This window comes from Arachis stenosperma, chromosome 1 (assembly GCF_014773155.1).
Source record: "Arachis stenosperma cultivar V10309 chromosome 1, arast.V10309.gnm1.PFL2, whole genome shotgun sequence".
In the NCBI taxonomy this organism is placed as follows: domain Eukaryota; kingdom Viridiplantae; phylum Streptophyta; class Magnoliopsida; order Fabales; family Fabaceae; genus Arachis; species Arachis stenosperma.
Window position 1 is genome coordinate 73968887 of NC_080377.1, and position 17155 is coordinate 73986041.

A 17155-nucleotide genomic window follows, 5' to 3' on the forward strand; every position below is an offset into this window, starting at 1 on the left:
TAATAACATAGAAAAAGAGACAATATATAGATATTTAAAATAAATATAAATACTTAAATAACTATCATATCCCACCCATTGTCATTCCTATTGGAATACATTGATAAACAAAAATGTTAAAAAATTAAAAATATTTATACTATATTTAATGTGGTGTGCTACATGAGTGGTCATCTTATTTAATGTATTTATACTTCTTCAAGCTCGTAGCTAAAGCTTAATTGAAATTGTGTATTAGTATGTCCCTTTAAATGCTGTTTTAGGATTCAAATTTTGGTAAGAACAAATGTTAGATAAAATTCCTTAAAAATATTGAATATGTGAGTGTGTAATGTGGATGAATTTGTGATGTAATACTAAGAGAATGCCTAATTTATTTGAAAAAAAAATCCTCCTTCAAGCTCCTAATGAATTAACTTTAAGAACAATCCTATTTAAACTCACCACTTTAGCGAATTAGATGTCTCATTTTACTACCTACAGTTTGTCTTTATGGGTGAAACAATGATTCATTTACATTGTGCTTTTGTAAAGATGAAGTTTTTGTTGTTGTCAATATCCAATGGTACGAGATTATTCAATTTTCTTTTAATGAATAAGTGCTGGCCAAATTTTAATAAAAGTGCCGGCCCCTAAACCTTCTCTTTTGTTAACGTACTTATCTTTACATCACAATTGATATGTAATGCATTCAAAAAAAATTTGAAATTTTTCATCTTAATTTTTAAATAAGAAAGTATTAAATCTTTTTACTAGTTTTAAAAATAATATATATTTAATTTTTTTTAAATATTAAGAGAATAATTAATATTTCAAATAATTACTCATTGTGTTCTATAATGCACCATATCAATCAAACTTTATTATTAGTCGTTAAAATAGATCGTAGTTGGTAATTTTATATATTTATATCATTTATACCTATAAAAAGATGTCATTATGTCGACCTAAAATGCTATTATTTACATGGGTAATTAAATTTATATGAAACTCCGACCTAAAAATAAAAAAATTTAATGTGTAGAATTCAATTTTTATTTCTTCAAATCCATTCACATAAATTAGCATGTTTATGATAGTAACTATTCCATGATGCTATATTAAATTCTTAATCTTATAAATAAATTGATCTATTGTATATTCATATTTTTTGTCAGATTTTAATCTATAAGTGTTATTTAAGCTAAGTGAATATTATTTTTATACCTTATCTTTTTTATTCATGTATACCTAATATTTTTTTATTAAATAAGGTTACCCAATAAACGCCCAAACCTTATAAGGTTACCCAATTAACCTACAAACCTCATCGCTCTCTCGTTTAAGTCCTTATTACTAATTTTAATTTAAATATTCAATTCACCATTTTTCTTTCTCATTTGACCTGTATTTTATTTCAATGGCTTCTTCTTCTACCTGTCTCTCTTCGAAGCCATTCTTCGACGGTTCCATCTCTCCCAATTCCAACTTTCGATCCCAATCCTCCATCTACCTTCAAGCCTCCCTCCGCCCTCGCATTCACAAAAACATCCGTGAGTTCATTCTCTCCTTCTATCTCTTTGTTTTCTCTTCATCGCATCATAATATATAAATTTATTTTCTAGTTATTATTGTTCGTTGATTTTCAGATTATCGGGTACTACAATCTGCTCCCTGTTTATTCTTTTAAATCCGTATTCTCTATTGCGTTTATTTATTTGCTTTCATGAATGCAATTTTCCCAGCTTAATAATTTTGAATACTGAATCCGTTGTTGAAGATTTCATTTATTTGTCCAAAAATAGTAATGACAATAAACTTTTTCTTTAAAACAGGATTGTTAATTACTCATTGGATTTTGTCGGGCCATTTACCATTTAGTGATTTATATGAATTTGAACGTTTTAAGTTCGATATAGCATGTAATTCGTTGTAATGTACTCATTGTAATAGCTGATTTCGTTGTTTAGCTCATGTAAGAGCTCCTCATAGGGGGCATACACACATGTTTCATCTTATGTGAAATTGATTCTTAATTTGATTTATTTATTTTTTCCCTGAAACTTTCTACCTATTAGAATTTTAAATTTTGAGCTTCCTAGATAATGTATACTTAGTTCAAATGCTTCAAACTTTTTTGACTTTAACTTCTGAAAACATTAGGTCTCAGTGTCTCTTAAAAGATAATGAAATTAAAAGAAATGGTTGGTTTGTAATCTAATGTCAGTTATGCATTTAGGGGTTCATAGTTAATGATATTAAGATGGACATTGGTTTGAGTTTCTAAAGTCATTGGTGAATTACAGAGATACGGGCGGCTGGGAGTACTTGTTCAAATCACTTCCGTATGACAACATATGGAGACTTTCAAGGGAGAGGTGTTAGTTGTGTCATTGATGGGTGTCCTCCTCGCATCCCTCTCTCCGAGTTTGACGTGCAAGTTGATTTTGACAGAAGAAACTGCATAGTGTAACAGATGAATATACTTTAAGATAGCTTTTCATTGTTATAATGTAACAAATGAATATATTTTAGGATAACTTTTCATTTTTGTAACTATGAATGATAGGAAATGGTTGTTGATTATGCATTACAAAATGTCTCTAAAGAGTAACATTGTGCAGTTCTTGTGTATAGGAGGCTAGGCCAAAGCCACATTATAACTCCTAGAAAGGAGACTGATACGTGTAAAATATTTTCAGGGGTCTTCGAAGGTTAATATTTCTTCTATATATTTGTTGGAACTTTACACAGTAAAGACATAAGCAAAGTTGTCTAGCCTCAATTATTTATATATGTCTATTCATAGTTGGTGTATATTTATATGCATGTATCATGTTTTTATATGCCAATTCCTTTAGGATATGCTTTGCTAAAGTTCTCAAGTTCACAAGGTTGTTCTGCCAGAGGACTTAATTGATAATATGGGACTGTGACACTTGATCAGGTATTAAAGTGAATATTCACATTTATATATGTTTATTAGTGCCTTTTGTAAATTTGTTTGAAATATTAAGCCAAACAAAAATGTTTAAAGGAGATTTAATGTATCCTATACATGGAGAATTGAAGATGACTATTTATTTTAACTTTAATATTTTTAAATGGTACTAATTTATTAGGTTGACATCTTCTCAACCCTCATCTAATGGATTGTCTTTGCATATCATGTCTATACTTTTCTTTCCAATTTTGTGTTAGAAAAAAAATGGCATTCGTAGATAAAAAGGCTAATGCCATAATGTTTTACTGACTGTAGTAAGCCAAATTGGTGGATATTCTCTCTAACTTGCTTTTATAATTGGTTATTACTCTCTTATATTATTGCAATTTTGAAGCTAAAATCTTGCTTTAGCATATATTCTTTGGAAACTTTCCAGATCGAGAGCAACATTGTTCGATGTCCTGACCCTGAATATGCAGAGAAGATGATAGCTGCTATTGATCATGTCCGAGTTAGAGGTGATTCTGTTTGTGGTGTTATGACATGCATATTGAAGAACTGTCCACGTGTAAGTTTTCTACCTTTGTCTGTCAGCATGAAATTACCGAGCAAGTTAGCATTTACAATTTAGGGTACAAGTAAACGTGTAAAATTGATTAAATATATAATAACACAAGGGTTTTATAGGTGAGTGTAAGGTACTTGGTAGTTGATACACATAGATAATAATAGTACTAGTAATAACAAACCCGGAAGAGAATTTCTGGATTTAACATTGAATTGCAAAAATACAAGCAGGATGGCATTTCAAGAGTCCAAAACTCTCATTATTGAATGGTTGTTGATTATAAAATTAATCTGATGGAGGCATGACTTGAATATTCTATAAAATCTAGAAAACACTGAAAACTAGACCTTAGTTGAACTCAAACAAGCTGTGCTCAAGTCATTCTTGGGAGTTTTAAGAGCTTGTTTTCACGTGTAGCATGTCTCTATGGTTAAATTTGTAGCCTATCAATGTTAGAGTGCTCTTCTAATCCTGCTATTGGTACTTTAATAATTAGCACGCAGAACATAAGGAAATTTGCTTTAACTTATTTTAGTGCTGTATTATTTGATGTTTAATATATCTTTTCGCCTAAGAGTATAATTGAATCTGTTATATATCAGGGGATTGGTTCACCAGTATTTGACAAACTTGAAGCTGAATTGGTTAAAGCTGTTATGTAATTGCCTGCAACCAAGGGCTTTCAATTTGGTTGTGGGTTTGTAGGTATTTTGATTGCTTATGTTTATTAACTCTGATTGCCTATGTTACGATATGACCTGACTATAGCAGAATTGTTTTAAAATGCTATATTCTTCAATTACTTTGTCTGATGATGGCTTGATGCAATCATTACAGGTACCTTTTTTACTGGGAGTGAACACAATGATGAGTTCTATATAGATGAACATAGAAGGACAAGGACAAGAACAAATCGTTCTGGTGGGATACATGTATCTATTTCTATTTTATTATTACTGATTAGCTATCTCTAGATGTGTAGTATGATGGTCATGTGTCTATAAAGATTTTATTTACTATTGTCTGTATTGATAATCAAGGTGGAATTTCCAACGGAGAAATCATAAACATGAGAATAGCTTTTAAGCTGACATCAACTATTGGTGTAAGTCCATTCTCTCCCTCTCTCTCTCTCTCTACTATTGGTGTAAGTCTGATGAGCGGATAATTTGTATGCTTTTTGGCATTGTTTTTAGTATGTTTTTAGTATTTTTGAGTTAGTTTTTAGTATATTTTTATTAGTTTTTAATTAAAATTCACTTTTCTGGACTTTACTATGAGTTTGTGTGTTTTTCTGTGATTTCAGGTATTTTCTGACTGAAAATGAGGGTTCTGAGCAAAAATCTGATCCTGAGACTGAAAAGGACTGCAGATGCTGTTGGATTCTGACCTCCCTGCACTCGAAGTGGATTTTCTGGAGCTACAGAAGCCCAATTGGCGCGCTCTCAACGGCATTGGAAAGTAGACATCCTGGGCTTTCCAGCAATATATAATAGTTCATACTTTGCCCAAGATTTGATGGCCCAAACCGGCGCTCAAAGTCACCTACAGAAATTCCAGCGTTAAACGCCGGAACTGGCATAAAATTTGGAGTTAAACGCCCAAACTGGCATGAAAGCTGGCGTTTAACTCCAGAAAAGGTCTCTACACGAAATTCCTTCATTGCTCAGCCCAAGCACGCACCAAGTGGGCCCGGAAGTGGTTTTTTCTGTCATTTACTCATTTCTGTAAACCTTAGGACACTAGTTTACTACTTAGAGGATCTTTTGACATTGTATCCGTACCTTATGACCTCATTACATTTTTACACGTTTCTTTCCACAGTATGAGTCTCTAAACCCCATGGTTGGGGGTGAGGAGCTCTGCTGTGTCTTGATGGATTAATGCAATTACTACTGTTTCTTATTCAATCATGCTTGCTTCGATTCTAAGATAACACTTGTTCTTAATCCGGATGAATGTGATGCTCCGTGACAATCATCATCATTCTCAACTATGAACATGTGCCTGACAACCACCTCTGTTCTATCTTAGATTGAGTAGTTATCTCTTGGGTTCTTTAATCGGAATCTTCGTGGTATAAGCTAGAACTGATGGCGGCATTCAAGAGAATCCGGAAGGTCTAAACCTTGTCTGTGGTATTCTGAGTAGGATTCAATGACTGAATGACTGTGACGTGCTTCAAACTCTAACCTGCTGGGCGTTAGTGACAGACGCAAAAGAGGGATTCTATTCCAGCAGGGGTGGGAACCAAACCGGTGATTGGCCGTACTGTGACAGAGTGCATGAGCATTAGCTTTCACTGCGAGGATGGGAGGTAGCTGTTGACAACAGTGAAACCCTACACAGCTTGCCATGGAAGGAGTCTTGCGTGTTTGATGAAGAAGATAGTAGGAAAGCAGAGATTCAGAAGATGGAGCATCTCCAAGCCTCAACCCACTCTCCATTACTGCAATACAAGTAACCATTTCATGTTCTTTTGCTTTTTACAATCAATCCTGATAATTTCTGATATCCTGACTAAGATCTACAATATAACCATAGCTTGCTTCAAGCCGACAATCTCCGTGGGATCGACCCTTGCTCACGCAAGGTATTACTTGGACGACCCAGTGCACTTGCTGGTTAGTTGTGCGGAGTTGCAAAAGTGTGATTGCAATTTCGTGCACCAAGTTTTTGGCGCCGTTGCCGGGGATTGTTCGAGTTTGGACAACTGACGGCTTATCTTGTTGCTTAGATTAGGACTGTTTTCTTTTTTTGTTGGTTTAGAGTCTTTTAGGTGAGTCTAGTTTCATATTCTAAGTTTGGTGTCCATTACACGTTTTTGTTTTTCTTTTAAATTTTCGTTTTTGCATGTTCTTAGTCCCTTTTTGATTCATAAAAATTCTAAGTTTGGTGTCCTCTTTGTGTTTTTCCTTTAAAAATTTTCGAAAAAATTAGTGTTTGATTTCTAAAAATTTTAAGTTTGGTGTCTCTTTGTGTTTTTCTCTTTCCTCTTTTCAAAAATCAAATCTTTTTCATAAAAATTTTTCAATCATATCTTTTTAATTGTTCTTTTCAAAATCTTTTTAATTACTTAATTGATTCAGTTCTCAATTTGCTTTGATCTCATTTTCCTTTTGATTTTCGAATTTTTTTTTATTTTATTTTCCTTTTGTTTTATTTTATTTTATTTTATTTTATTTTTTTTCGGTTATTTCAAAAAAAAAACAAATAAAAATAAACAAAATTTATCTCTTTGCAATCATCATCATTTCCCTTTTGTCCATTATGGACTTAAGTGGAATTAATCAGTCCAAGAGGACTCTGGGGTCATATGCTAACCCCATTACAGCTGCATATGGGAGTAGCATCTGTACACCTCCCATCAAAGCAAGCAGCTTTGAGCTAAATCCTCAACTCATTATCATAGTACAGCAAAATTGCCAGTATTCCGGTCTTCCACAGGAAGAACCTACTGAGTTTCTGGCACAGTTCTTACAAATTGCTGACACAGTACATGATAAAGAGGTGGATCAGGATGTCTACAGGCTATTACTGTTTCCATTTGCTGTAAAAGATCAAGCTAAAAGGTGGTTAAATAACCAACCTACAGCAAGCATAAAGACATGGAAACAGTTGTCAGACAAATTCCTGAATCATTTTTACCCTCCAAAGAGGATGACACAGCTAAGGCTGGACATCCAAGGCTTTAAACAAGGGGATAATGAATCCCTTTATAATGCCTGGGAGAGGTATAGAGGTATGCTAAGGAAATGTCCCTCTGAAATGTTTTCAGAGTGGGTCCAGTTAGACATTTTCTACTATGGGCTTACAGAAAAGGCTCAGATGTCTTTAGACCACTCAGCTGGTGGATCTATACACATGAGGAAGACAATTGAAGAAGCTCAAGAGCTTATAGACACTGTTGCTAGAAACCAATACTTGTATTCTAGCAATGAGTTCGTTCCAAAGGAGGAAGCCATGGCATTAGTCACTGATCCTAATCCTCAAGAACAGATGAATGAGCTTAATCAACAACTGCTCCTGATGACAGAACAGTTAGCAGAATTTAAAGAGATGCTCCATGAAACTAAAGTTGCTAATAAGAGCATAGAACTACAGTTGAATCAAGCAAAACAGCAAATATCTAAACAGATAACAGAGGAGTGTCAAGCAGTTCAATTGAGGAGTGGGAAGACCTTGAATAACACTGCTCAAAAGAGTAAAAAGCCAAACAAGGAACAAGTGACAGAGGACAACCAAACCACTGTTCAAAATCCCTCTGAGGACAGTAAGAGCCCAGAGAGGAATATTGGCGTTCAAACGCCAGAAAGGGAAGGAAAGTTGGCGTTAAACGCCCATTCCTTGCCCAGTTCTGGCGTTCAAACGCCAGAAAAGGGGGAAAAATTGGCGTTTAACGCCCATTTTCCACCCATTCCGGGCGTCCAAACGCCCAAGGAGGATCAGACACCTGAGAGTGCTAATAATTATCCCTCTAACAAGGCTTCTTCAACCACTTCTGTAAGGAATAAACCTGCAGCACCTAAGGTTGAAGAATATCAAGCCAAGATGCCTTATCCTCAAAAACTCCGCAAAGCGGAACAGGATAAGCAATTTGCCCGCTTTGCAGACTATTTAAGGACTCTTGAAATAAAGATTCCGTTTGCAGAGGCACTTGAGCAAATACCTTCTTATGCTAAGTTCATGAAGGAAATCTTAAGTCATAAGAAGGATTGGAGAGAAACTGAAAAAGTGTTTCTCACTGAAGAATGCAGTGCAGTCATTCTAAAAAGCTTACCAGAAAAGCTTCAAGATCCTGGAAGCTTTCTGATACCATGCACATTAGAAGGCACTTGCACCAAGACAGCTTTATGTGATCTTGGAGCAAGCATCAATCTAATACCTGCATCCACTATCAGAAAGCTTGGGTTGATTGGAGAAGTCAAACCAACCAGGATATGCCTCCAACTTGCTGATGGCTCCATTAAACACCCATCAGGCATAATAGAGGACATGATTGTCAAGGTTGGGCCATTTGCCTTCCCAACTGACTTTGTGGTGCTGGAAATGGAGGAGCACAAGAGTGCAACTCTCATTCTAGGAAGACCCTATCTAGCAACTGGACGAACTCTCATTGATGTACAAAAGGGGGAAGTAACCTTGAGAGTCAATGAGGATGAGTTCAAGTTGAATGCTGTAAAAGCTATGCAGCATCCAGACACACCAAATGACTGCATGGGCGCTGACATTATTGACTCTCTGGTAGAAGAGATCAATATGGCTGAAAGCCTAGAATCAGAGCTTGAGGACATCTTCAAAGATGCTCAAACTGATCAGGAAGAGCCAGAGGAGGCAAAGGAATTTTCGAAAATTCCTCAGGAGGAGGATAAACCTCCTAAGCCTGAACTCAAACCACTACCACCATCCCTAAAATACGCATTTCTAGGAGAGGGTGACACCTTTCCAGTGATTATAAGCTCTGCTTTAAATTCACAGGAAGAGGAAGCACTGATTCAAGTGCTAAGGACACACAAGACAGCTCTTGGGTGGTCTATAAGTGATCTCAAGGGCATAAGTCCAGCTAGATGCATGCACAAGATCCTGTTGGAGGATAATGCCAAACCAGTGGTCCAACCACAGAGGAGGCTAAACCCTGCCATGAAGGAGGTGGTGCAGAAAGAGGTCACTAAATTACTAGAGGCTGGGATTATTTATCCTATTTCTGATAGCCCCTGGGTGAGCCCTGTCCAAGTTGTTCCCAAAAAGGGAGGCATGACAGTGGTTCATAATGAAAAAAATGAACTGGTTCCTACAAGGACAGTCACAGGGTGGCGCATGTGTATTGATTACAGAAGACTCAATACAGCCACCAGAAAGGATCATTTTCCTTTACCATTCATAGACCAAATGCTAGAAAGACTAGCTGGTCATGATTACTACTGCTTTTTGGATGGCTATTCAGGCTACAACCAAATTGCAGTAGATCCTCAAGACCAAGAGAAAACAGCATTTACTTGCCCTTCTGGCGTGTTTGCCTACAGAAGGATGCCTTTTGGTCTATGCAATGCACCTGCAACCTTTCAGAGGTGCATGCTCTCTATCTTCTCAGATATGGTAGAGAAATTTCTGGAAGTCTTCATGGATGACTTCTCAGTATATGGAGACTCATTCAGCTCCTGTCTTAACCACCTATCACTTGTCCTGAAAAGGTGCCAAGAGACTAACCTGGTTTTAAACTGGGAGAAATGTCACTTTATGGTGACTGAAGGAATTGTCCTTGGGCACAAAATTTCAAGCAGGGGAATAGAGGTGGATAAGGCAAAGGTAGAGGTAATTGAAAAATTACCACCACCTGCCAATGTTAAGGCAATTAGAAGCTTTTTGGGGCATGCAGGATTCTACAGAAGGTTTATTAAGGATTTTTCGAAAATTGCTAAACCTTTGAGTAACCTGTTAGCTGCTGACACACCATTTGTGTTTGACACACAGTGTTTGCAGGCATTTGAGACCCTGAAAGCTAAGCTGGTCACAGCACCAGTCATCTCTGCACCAGATTGGGCATTACCATTTGAATTAATGTGTGATGCCAGTGATCATGCCATTGGTGCAGTGTTGGGACAGAGGCATAACAAACTTCTGCATGTCATTTATTATGCTAGCCGTGTTCTAAATGATGCACAGAAGAATTACACAACCACAGAAAAAGAATTACTTGCAGTGGTCTATGCCATTGACAAGTTTAGATCCTACCTAGTGGGATCAAAGGTGATTGTGTACACTGACCATGCTGCTCTTAAATACTTACTCACAAAGCAGGATTCAAAACCCAGGCTTATAAGATGGGTGTTGCTTCTGCAAGAGTTTGATATAGAAATAAGAGACAGAAAAGGGACAGAGAACCAAGTAGCTGATCATCTGTCCCGAATAGAACCAGTAGCTGGGGCGTCCCTCCCTTCTACTGAGATCTCTGAGACTTTCCCAGATGAGCAACTCTTTGCCATTCAGGAAGCTCCATGGTTTGCAGATATTGCAAACTATAAAGCTGTGAGGTTCATACCCAAGGAGTACAGCAGAGTGCAAAGAAAGAAATTAATTTCAGATGCCAAGTACTACCTCTGGGATGAACCATATCTCTTTAAGAGATGTGCTGACGGAGTGATCCGCAGATGTGTACCCAGAGAAGAAGCACGAAGGATCCTATGGCACTGCCATGGATCACAGTATGGAGGACATTTTGGAAGTGAGCGAACAGCCACTAAAGTTCTCCAGTGCGGCTTCTACTGGCCTACTCTCTATAAAGATTCCCGAGAGTATGTGCGTAACTGTGACAGTTGCCAAAGAGCTGGTAACCTGCCTCACGGATATGCCATGCCTCAACAGGGGATATTAGAGATAGAATTGTTTGATGTATGGGGAATTGATTTCATGGGACCATTCCCACCATCATACTCAAACACTTATATTCTGGTGGCAGTGGACTACGTATCTAAGTGGGTAGAAGCAATTGCTACACCCACTAATGATACCAAGACTGTATTAAAATTCCTCCAGAAGAACATTTTCAGCAGATTTGGTGTTCCCAGAGTACTAATCAGTGATGGGGGCTCTCATTTCTGCAACAAACAGCTATACTCTGCTATGGTTAGATATGGAATTAGCCATAAAGTGGCTACTGCATATCATCCACAGACAAATGGGCAAGCTGAAGTCTCTAACAGAGAACTGAAAAGAATCCTGGAACGGACTGTGATAGCCCGAAGAAAGGATTGGGCAAAGAGCTTGGATGATGCTCTGTGGGCATACAGAACAGCATTCAAGACTCCTATAGGAACCTCTCCATACCAACTGGTATATGGGAAGGCCTGTCATTTGCCTGTGGAACTGGAACATAAAGCCTACTGGGCAACCAGATTCCTAAACATGGATGCACAGTTAGCTGGTGAGAAAAGATTGCTCCAGCTAAATGAGCTAGAGGAGTTCAGACTCAATGCCTTTGAAAATGCAAAAATTTATAAGGAAAAGGCAAAGAAATGGCATGACAAGAGATTGTCAACCAGAGTCTTTGAGCCAGGACAAAAAGTTCTGCTCTTCAACTCTAGGCTCAAATTGTTTCCAGGAAAACTCAAATCCCGGTGGAGGGGTCCGTATGTGATTACAGGAGTCTCACCATATGGGTATGTTGAGCTTCAGGATACTGATTCTGACAAAAAGTTCATTGTAAATGGACAGAGAATCAAGCACTACCTTGAAGGAAATTTTGAGCAGGAATGCTCAAAACTGAGGCTTGAGTGATTCTCAGTAAAAGTCCAGCTAAAGACAGTAAAGAAGCGCTTGCTGGGAGGCAACCCAGTCATTAGGAAGGTATATGATTAGTTCTTACAGAGGCAAGTATCAAAAATGAAGGAATTCACAGAGTTACAGAAGGATTCAGCTCAAAAAGCAGAGAAAATGAGCTTACTGGCGAAAAAACGCCAGTAAGGGGCATTTTGGGCGTTAAACGCCAGAATGGGCACCATTCTGGGCGTTTAACGCCAGTAATGGTACCATTTTGGGCGTTAAACGCCAGAATGGGTGCCATTCTGGGCGTCTAACGCCAGGTGTGCAGCATCCTGGGCGTTTTGGAAAAACGCCCAGTGAGGAAGGAATTCTGGCGTTTAACGCCAGCCAGGGTACCTGGCTGGGCGTTAAACGCCCAAATGGGGCAACAAATGGGCGTTAAACGCCAGAATGGGTGCCATTCTGGGCGTTTAACGCCAGCAAGGTGGGGGGGACCACAATTTTGTTTTCAAATCAAATTTTTTCAAACTTTCCTTTTCTCACCCATACTTTTCTACAAAATTGCACTTCAACCTTTCACCATTCACTTTGAAATCTTCACAAATCAAAACCATTCTTCAAATCCATTTCAAATTAATCACAAATCTTCTTCAAAAACTCACCCTTTTCTCAATTTCTTTTCAAATCTTCTCAAATCTCCTTTCAAATTTTTATTTTTTTTCGAAAATCTCTCCTTTCCCCCCTTATAAATTCACGTTTGGAACCCCCCTTTTGCCCACACCATTCGAATTTCCTCTTTCTCCCCCTCTCTTCTCTCTTTTATTTTGCTTGAGGACAAGCAAACCTCTAAGTTTGGTGTGCTTTTCCGTGATCACTAAGCCAAGATTCATCAATATCATGGCTCCTAAGGGAAAACAAACCAATTTAAGAGGCAAGAAAGAGAATAATCCAAAGAATCTTTGGAATGAAGAGAAGTTCTTAACCAAAGAACATGAAGACCATTATCATAAAATAATGGGTCTGAGGTCAGTGATCCCGGAAGTTAAATTTGATCTGAAAGAAGATGAATATCCGGAGATCCAAGAGCAAATTCGAAACAGAGGATGGGAAGTTCTAACCAATCCTGAGACAAAGGTTGGAAGGAACATGGTTCAGGAATTCTACTCAAATCTGTGGCTAACAGATAAGCAGAGAATGACTGGAACCGCTTGCCATACCTACAGAACCATGGTCAGAGGGAAAGTTATATACTTTCATCTGGACAAAATAAGAGAAATCTTCAAGTTGCCTCAACTGCAAGATGATCCTGATTCCTTTAATAGGAGGATGGTGAGAGTAGATAAGGGGTTGGATCAAGTTCTAGAGGACATATGCCTCCCTGGAACTAAGTGGATAACCAATTCTAAGGGTGTCCCAAACCAACTCAAGAGGGGAGACCTCAAGCCAATTGCAAGAGGTTGGCTAGACTTTATTGGGCGTTCCATATTGCCCACTAGCAACCGTTCTGAGGTCACCATCAAGAGAGCAGTGATGATTCATTGCATTATGCTTGGAAAAGAAGTGGAGGTTCATCATGTGATTGCTTGTGAGATCTACACCATTGCAAATAAGAACTCCACTGAAGCCAAATTGGCTTATCCAAGCTTGATTTCCTTGCTCTGTAAAGAGGCTGGGGTGAAGATGGGAGTAGATGAGTTCATACCCATTGAACACCCAATCACCAAGAAGTCAATGGAAGGACAAGTGCAAGACAACTCCATCAAGAGGAGGGCGCAGGAATTCCTCCCTGAATTCCCAAGAATTGACTACTGGTCCAGCCTAGAAGCATCTATCACCAAGTTGCAAGAGACTATGGAGCAACTGAAGGAAGAACAGCAGAATCAGAACAGCATGCTTTGCAAATTGCTGAAGGAACAAGAGAAGCAGGGGCGTGAAATTCAAGAGATGAAACGCCAAAAGTTCTCCTCTCAAGCTGAGGGAGCATCCACTTCTCAAAATCAAGGTTGTTGAGTTCTAACTCTGTGAAAACCTCTATCATTAGGAGCCTATTTTTTTCGTTTTTCTTGTCTTATTTTCTATTTTTATTTTTTAGTCTCATCTTATATCTATATTTAAGTCATGTTCTTAGTTCATAATTAATAAAATTTAAGTTTATGCCTTAAAGCTATGAATGTCCTATGAATCCATCACCTCTCTTAAAAGAAAAATGCTTTAATCACAAAAGAACAAGGAGTACAGGATTTCGAAATTTATCTCTGAAACTAGTTGAATTAGTTTAATATGGTGACAATACTTTTTGTTTTCTGAATGAATGCTTGAACAGTGCATATGTCTCTTGAATTTGTTGTTTTAAGAATGTTAAATTTGTTGGCTCTTGAAAGAATGAGGAGAAAGAGAACTGTTATTGAGGATCTGAAAAATCATCAAATTGATTCTTGAAGCAAGAAAAAGCAGTGAATTCAAAAAAAAATTTCGGAAAAAAAAAAAGAGAAGAAAAGAAAAAGAAAGAAATAAAGTTGTGATCCAAGGCAAAAGAGTGTGCTTAAGAACCCTGGACACCTCTAATTGGGGACTTTAGCAAAGCTGAGTCACAATCTAAAAAGGTTCACCCAATTATGTGTCTGTGGCATGTATGTATCCGGTGGTAATACTGGAAGACAGAGTGCTTTGGGCCACAGCCAAGACTCATACACTGGCTATGTTCAAGAATCAATATACTTAACTAGGAGAATCAATAACACTATCTGAGTTCTGAGTTCTTATAGATGCCAATCATTCTGAACTTCAAAGGATAGAGTGAGATGCCAAAACTGTTCGGAGGCAAAAAGCTACTAGTCCCGCTCATCTAATTGGAGCTATGTTTCTTTGATATTTTGGGAGTCTATAGTATATTCTCTTCTTTTTATCCTATTTTGATTTTCAGTTGCTTGGGGACAAGCAACAATTTAAGTTTGGTGTTGTGATGAGCGGATAATTTGTATGCTTTTTGGCATTGTTTTTAGTATGTTTTTAGTATTTTTGAGTTAGTTTTTAGTATATTTTTATTAGTTTTTAATTAAAATTCACTTTTCTGGACTTTACTATGAGTTTGTGTGTTTTTCTGTGATTTCAGGTATTTTCTGACTGAAATTGAGGGTTCTGAGCAAAAATCTGATCCTGAGACTGAAAAGGACTGCAGATGCTGTTGGATTCTGACCTCCCTGCACTCGAAGTGGATTTTCTGGAGCTACAGAAGCCCAATTGGCGCGCTCTCAACGGCATTGGAAAGTAGACATCCTGGGCTTTCCAGCAATATATAATAGTCCATACTTTGCCCAAGATTTGATGGCCCAAACCGGCGCTCAAAGTCACCTACAGAAATTCCAGCGTTAAACGCCGGAACTGGCATAAAATTTGGAGTTAAACGCCCAAACTGGCATGAAAGCTGGCGTTTAACTCCAAAAAAGGTCTCTACACGAAATTCCTTCATTGCTCAGCCCAAGCACGCACCAAGTGGGCCCGGAAGTGGTTTTTTCTGTCATTTACTCATTTCTGTAAACCTTAGGACACTAGTTTACTACTTAGAGGATCTTTTGACATTGTATCCGTACCTTATGACCTCATTACATTTTTACACGTTTCTTTCCACAGTATGAGTCTCTAAACCCCATGGTTGGGGGTGAGGAACTCTGCTGTGTCTTGATGGATTAATGCAATTACTACTGTTTCTTATTCAATCATGCTTGCTTCGATTCTAAGATAACACTTGTTCTTAATCCGGATGAATGTGATGCTCCGTGACAATCATCATCATTCTCAACTATGAACATGTGCCTGAAAACCACCTCTGTTCTATCTTAGATTGAGTAGTTATCTCTTGGGTTCTTTAATCGGAATCTTCGTGGTATAAGCTAGAACTGATGGCGGCATTCAAGAGAATCCGGAAAGTCTAAACCTTGTCTGTGGTATTCTGAGTAGGATTCAATGACTGAATGACTGTGACGTGCTTCAAACTCTAACCTGCTGGGCGTTAGTGACAGACGCAAAAGAGGGATTCTATTCCAGCAGGGGTGGGAACCAAACCGGTGATTGGCCGTACTGTGACAGAGTGCATGAGCATTAGCTTTCACTGCGAGGATGGGAGGTAGCTGCTGACAACAGTGAAACCCTACACAGCTTGCCATGGAAGGAGTCTTGCGTGTTTGATGAAGAAGACAGTAGGAAAGCAGAGATTCAGAAGATGGAGCATCTCCAAGCCTCAACCCACTCTCCATTACTGCAATACAAGTAACCATTTCATGTTCTTTTGCCTTTTACAATCAATCCTGATAATTTCTGATATCCTGACTAAGATCTACAAGATAACCATAGCTTGCTTCAAGCCGACAATCTCCGTGGGATCGACCCTTGCTCACGCAAGGTATTACTTGGACGACCCAGTGCACTTGCTGGTTAGTTGTGCGGAGTTGCAAAAGTGTGATTGCAATTTCGTGCACCAAAGTCCATTCTCTCTCTCTCTCTCTCTCTCTCTCTCTCATTTGTGTGGGAAGGTTAATCAGTAATTGAGATAGTTTACTTAACTACTTTCGTGAGGACATATGCCATATTCTCTTAGACTGTGTTTATTTAAGTATTTTATCTGAAGTGAACATGGTGTTATGCTTATGTAGAAGAAGCAAAATACGGTGACTCGAGATAAAAAAGAAACAACACTGACAGTCGGTGGTCGTCATGATCCTTGTGTTGTCGCAAGAGGTTAGAAACTGGTCCTTTTTCCTTCCTCATTTCTTCTTCTTGGAAAGAGATTATGCTTTATATATTAATTCATTTAAGTTGCTAGGAGAGTACATTAGAATTAACTGAAACTAAGATCAAATAGTTCGTTATGTGATGAAACATTTTCATGTGTCTGTGTCATCTTCAAATACAAAAGATAAACATATTTTGTTTGCTTGCACATCCATGAGTGGAAAAATGTGTGAAGTCATTGCTTGGACTGTTATTGCAGCTGTACCCATGGTAGAGGCCAGGGTAGGTTTGGTGCTTGTGGACTAGTTGATGGTACAATATGCGCAGTGTAATTTGTTTCCCGTAAACTCAAATTTGCAAGAGCTTTTGTTGCCCGTATTACGGCCAGAAGATGTACCCTTTTGAATGAAAAAATGTCTCGTACAATAAAAAGAATGATATAATGTATTTTTTAGTGCAATGTATCCTCTTGCATTGTCATTTTGTGATAAGATTTTAATTTTTAATAATGCCTTGTAGGAGATGTTGTTTGGATCACCAATTTTACTATGAAAATAGTCAATAATCTATTTTGATTGGCTAAATTAAGAATGCATCTCTTCGAATCTTACTCTCAAAAGAGCCTAAAAATTATTAACGTATAATTTATTTAAATATAATTTAATCAAGAGAAATAC

At 37.8% G+C, this 17155-nt stretch overlaps 1 pseudogene; it reads left to right on the forward strand.

The window, feature by feature from the left end:
• The window catches only part of LOC130981115 (chorismate synthase 2, chloroplastic-like), a 49558-nt pseudogene extending 32675 nt beyond the window's left edge, over window positions 1-16883 (forward strand).
• Window positions 16884-17155: the final 272 nt, after the last annotated feature.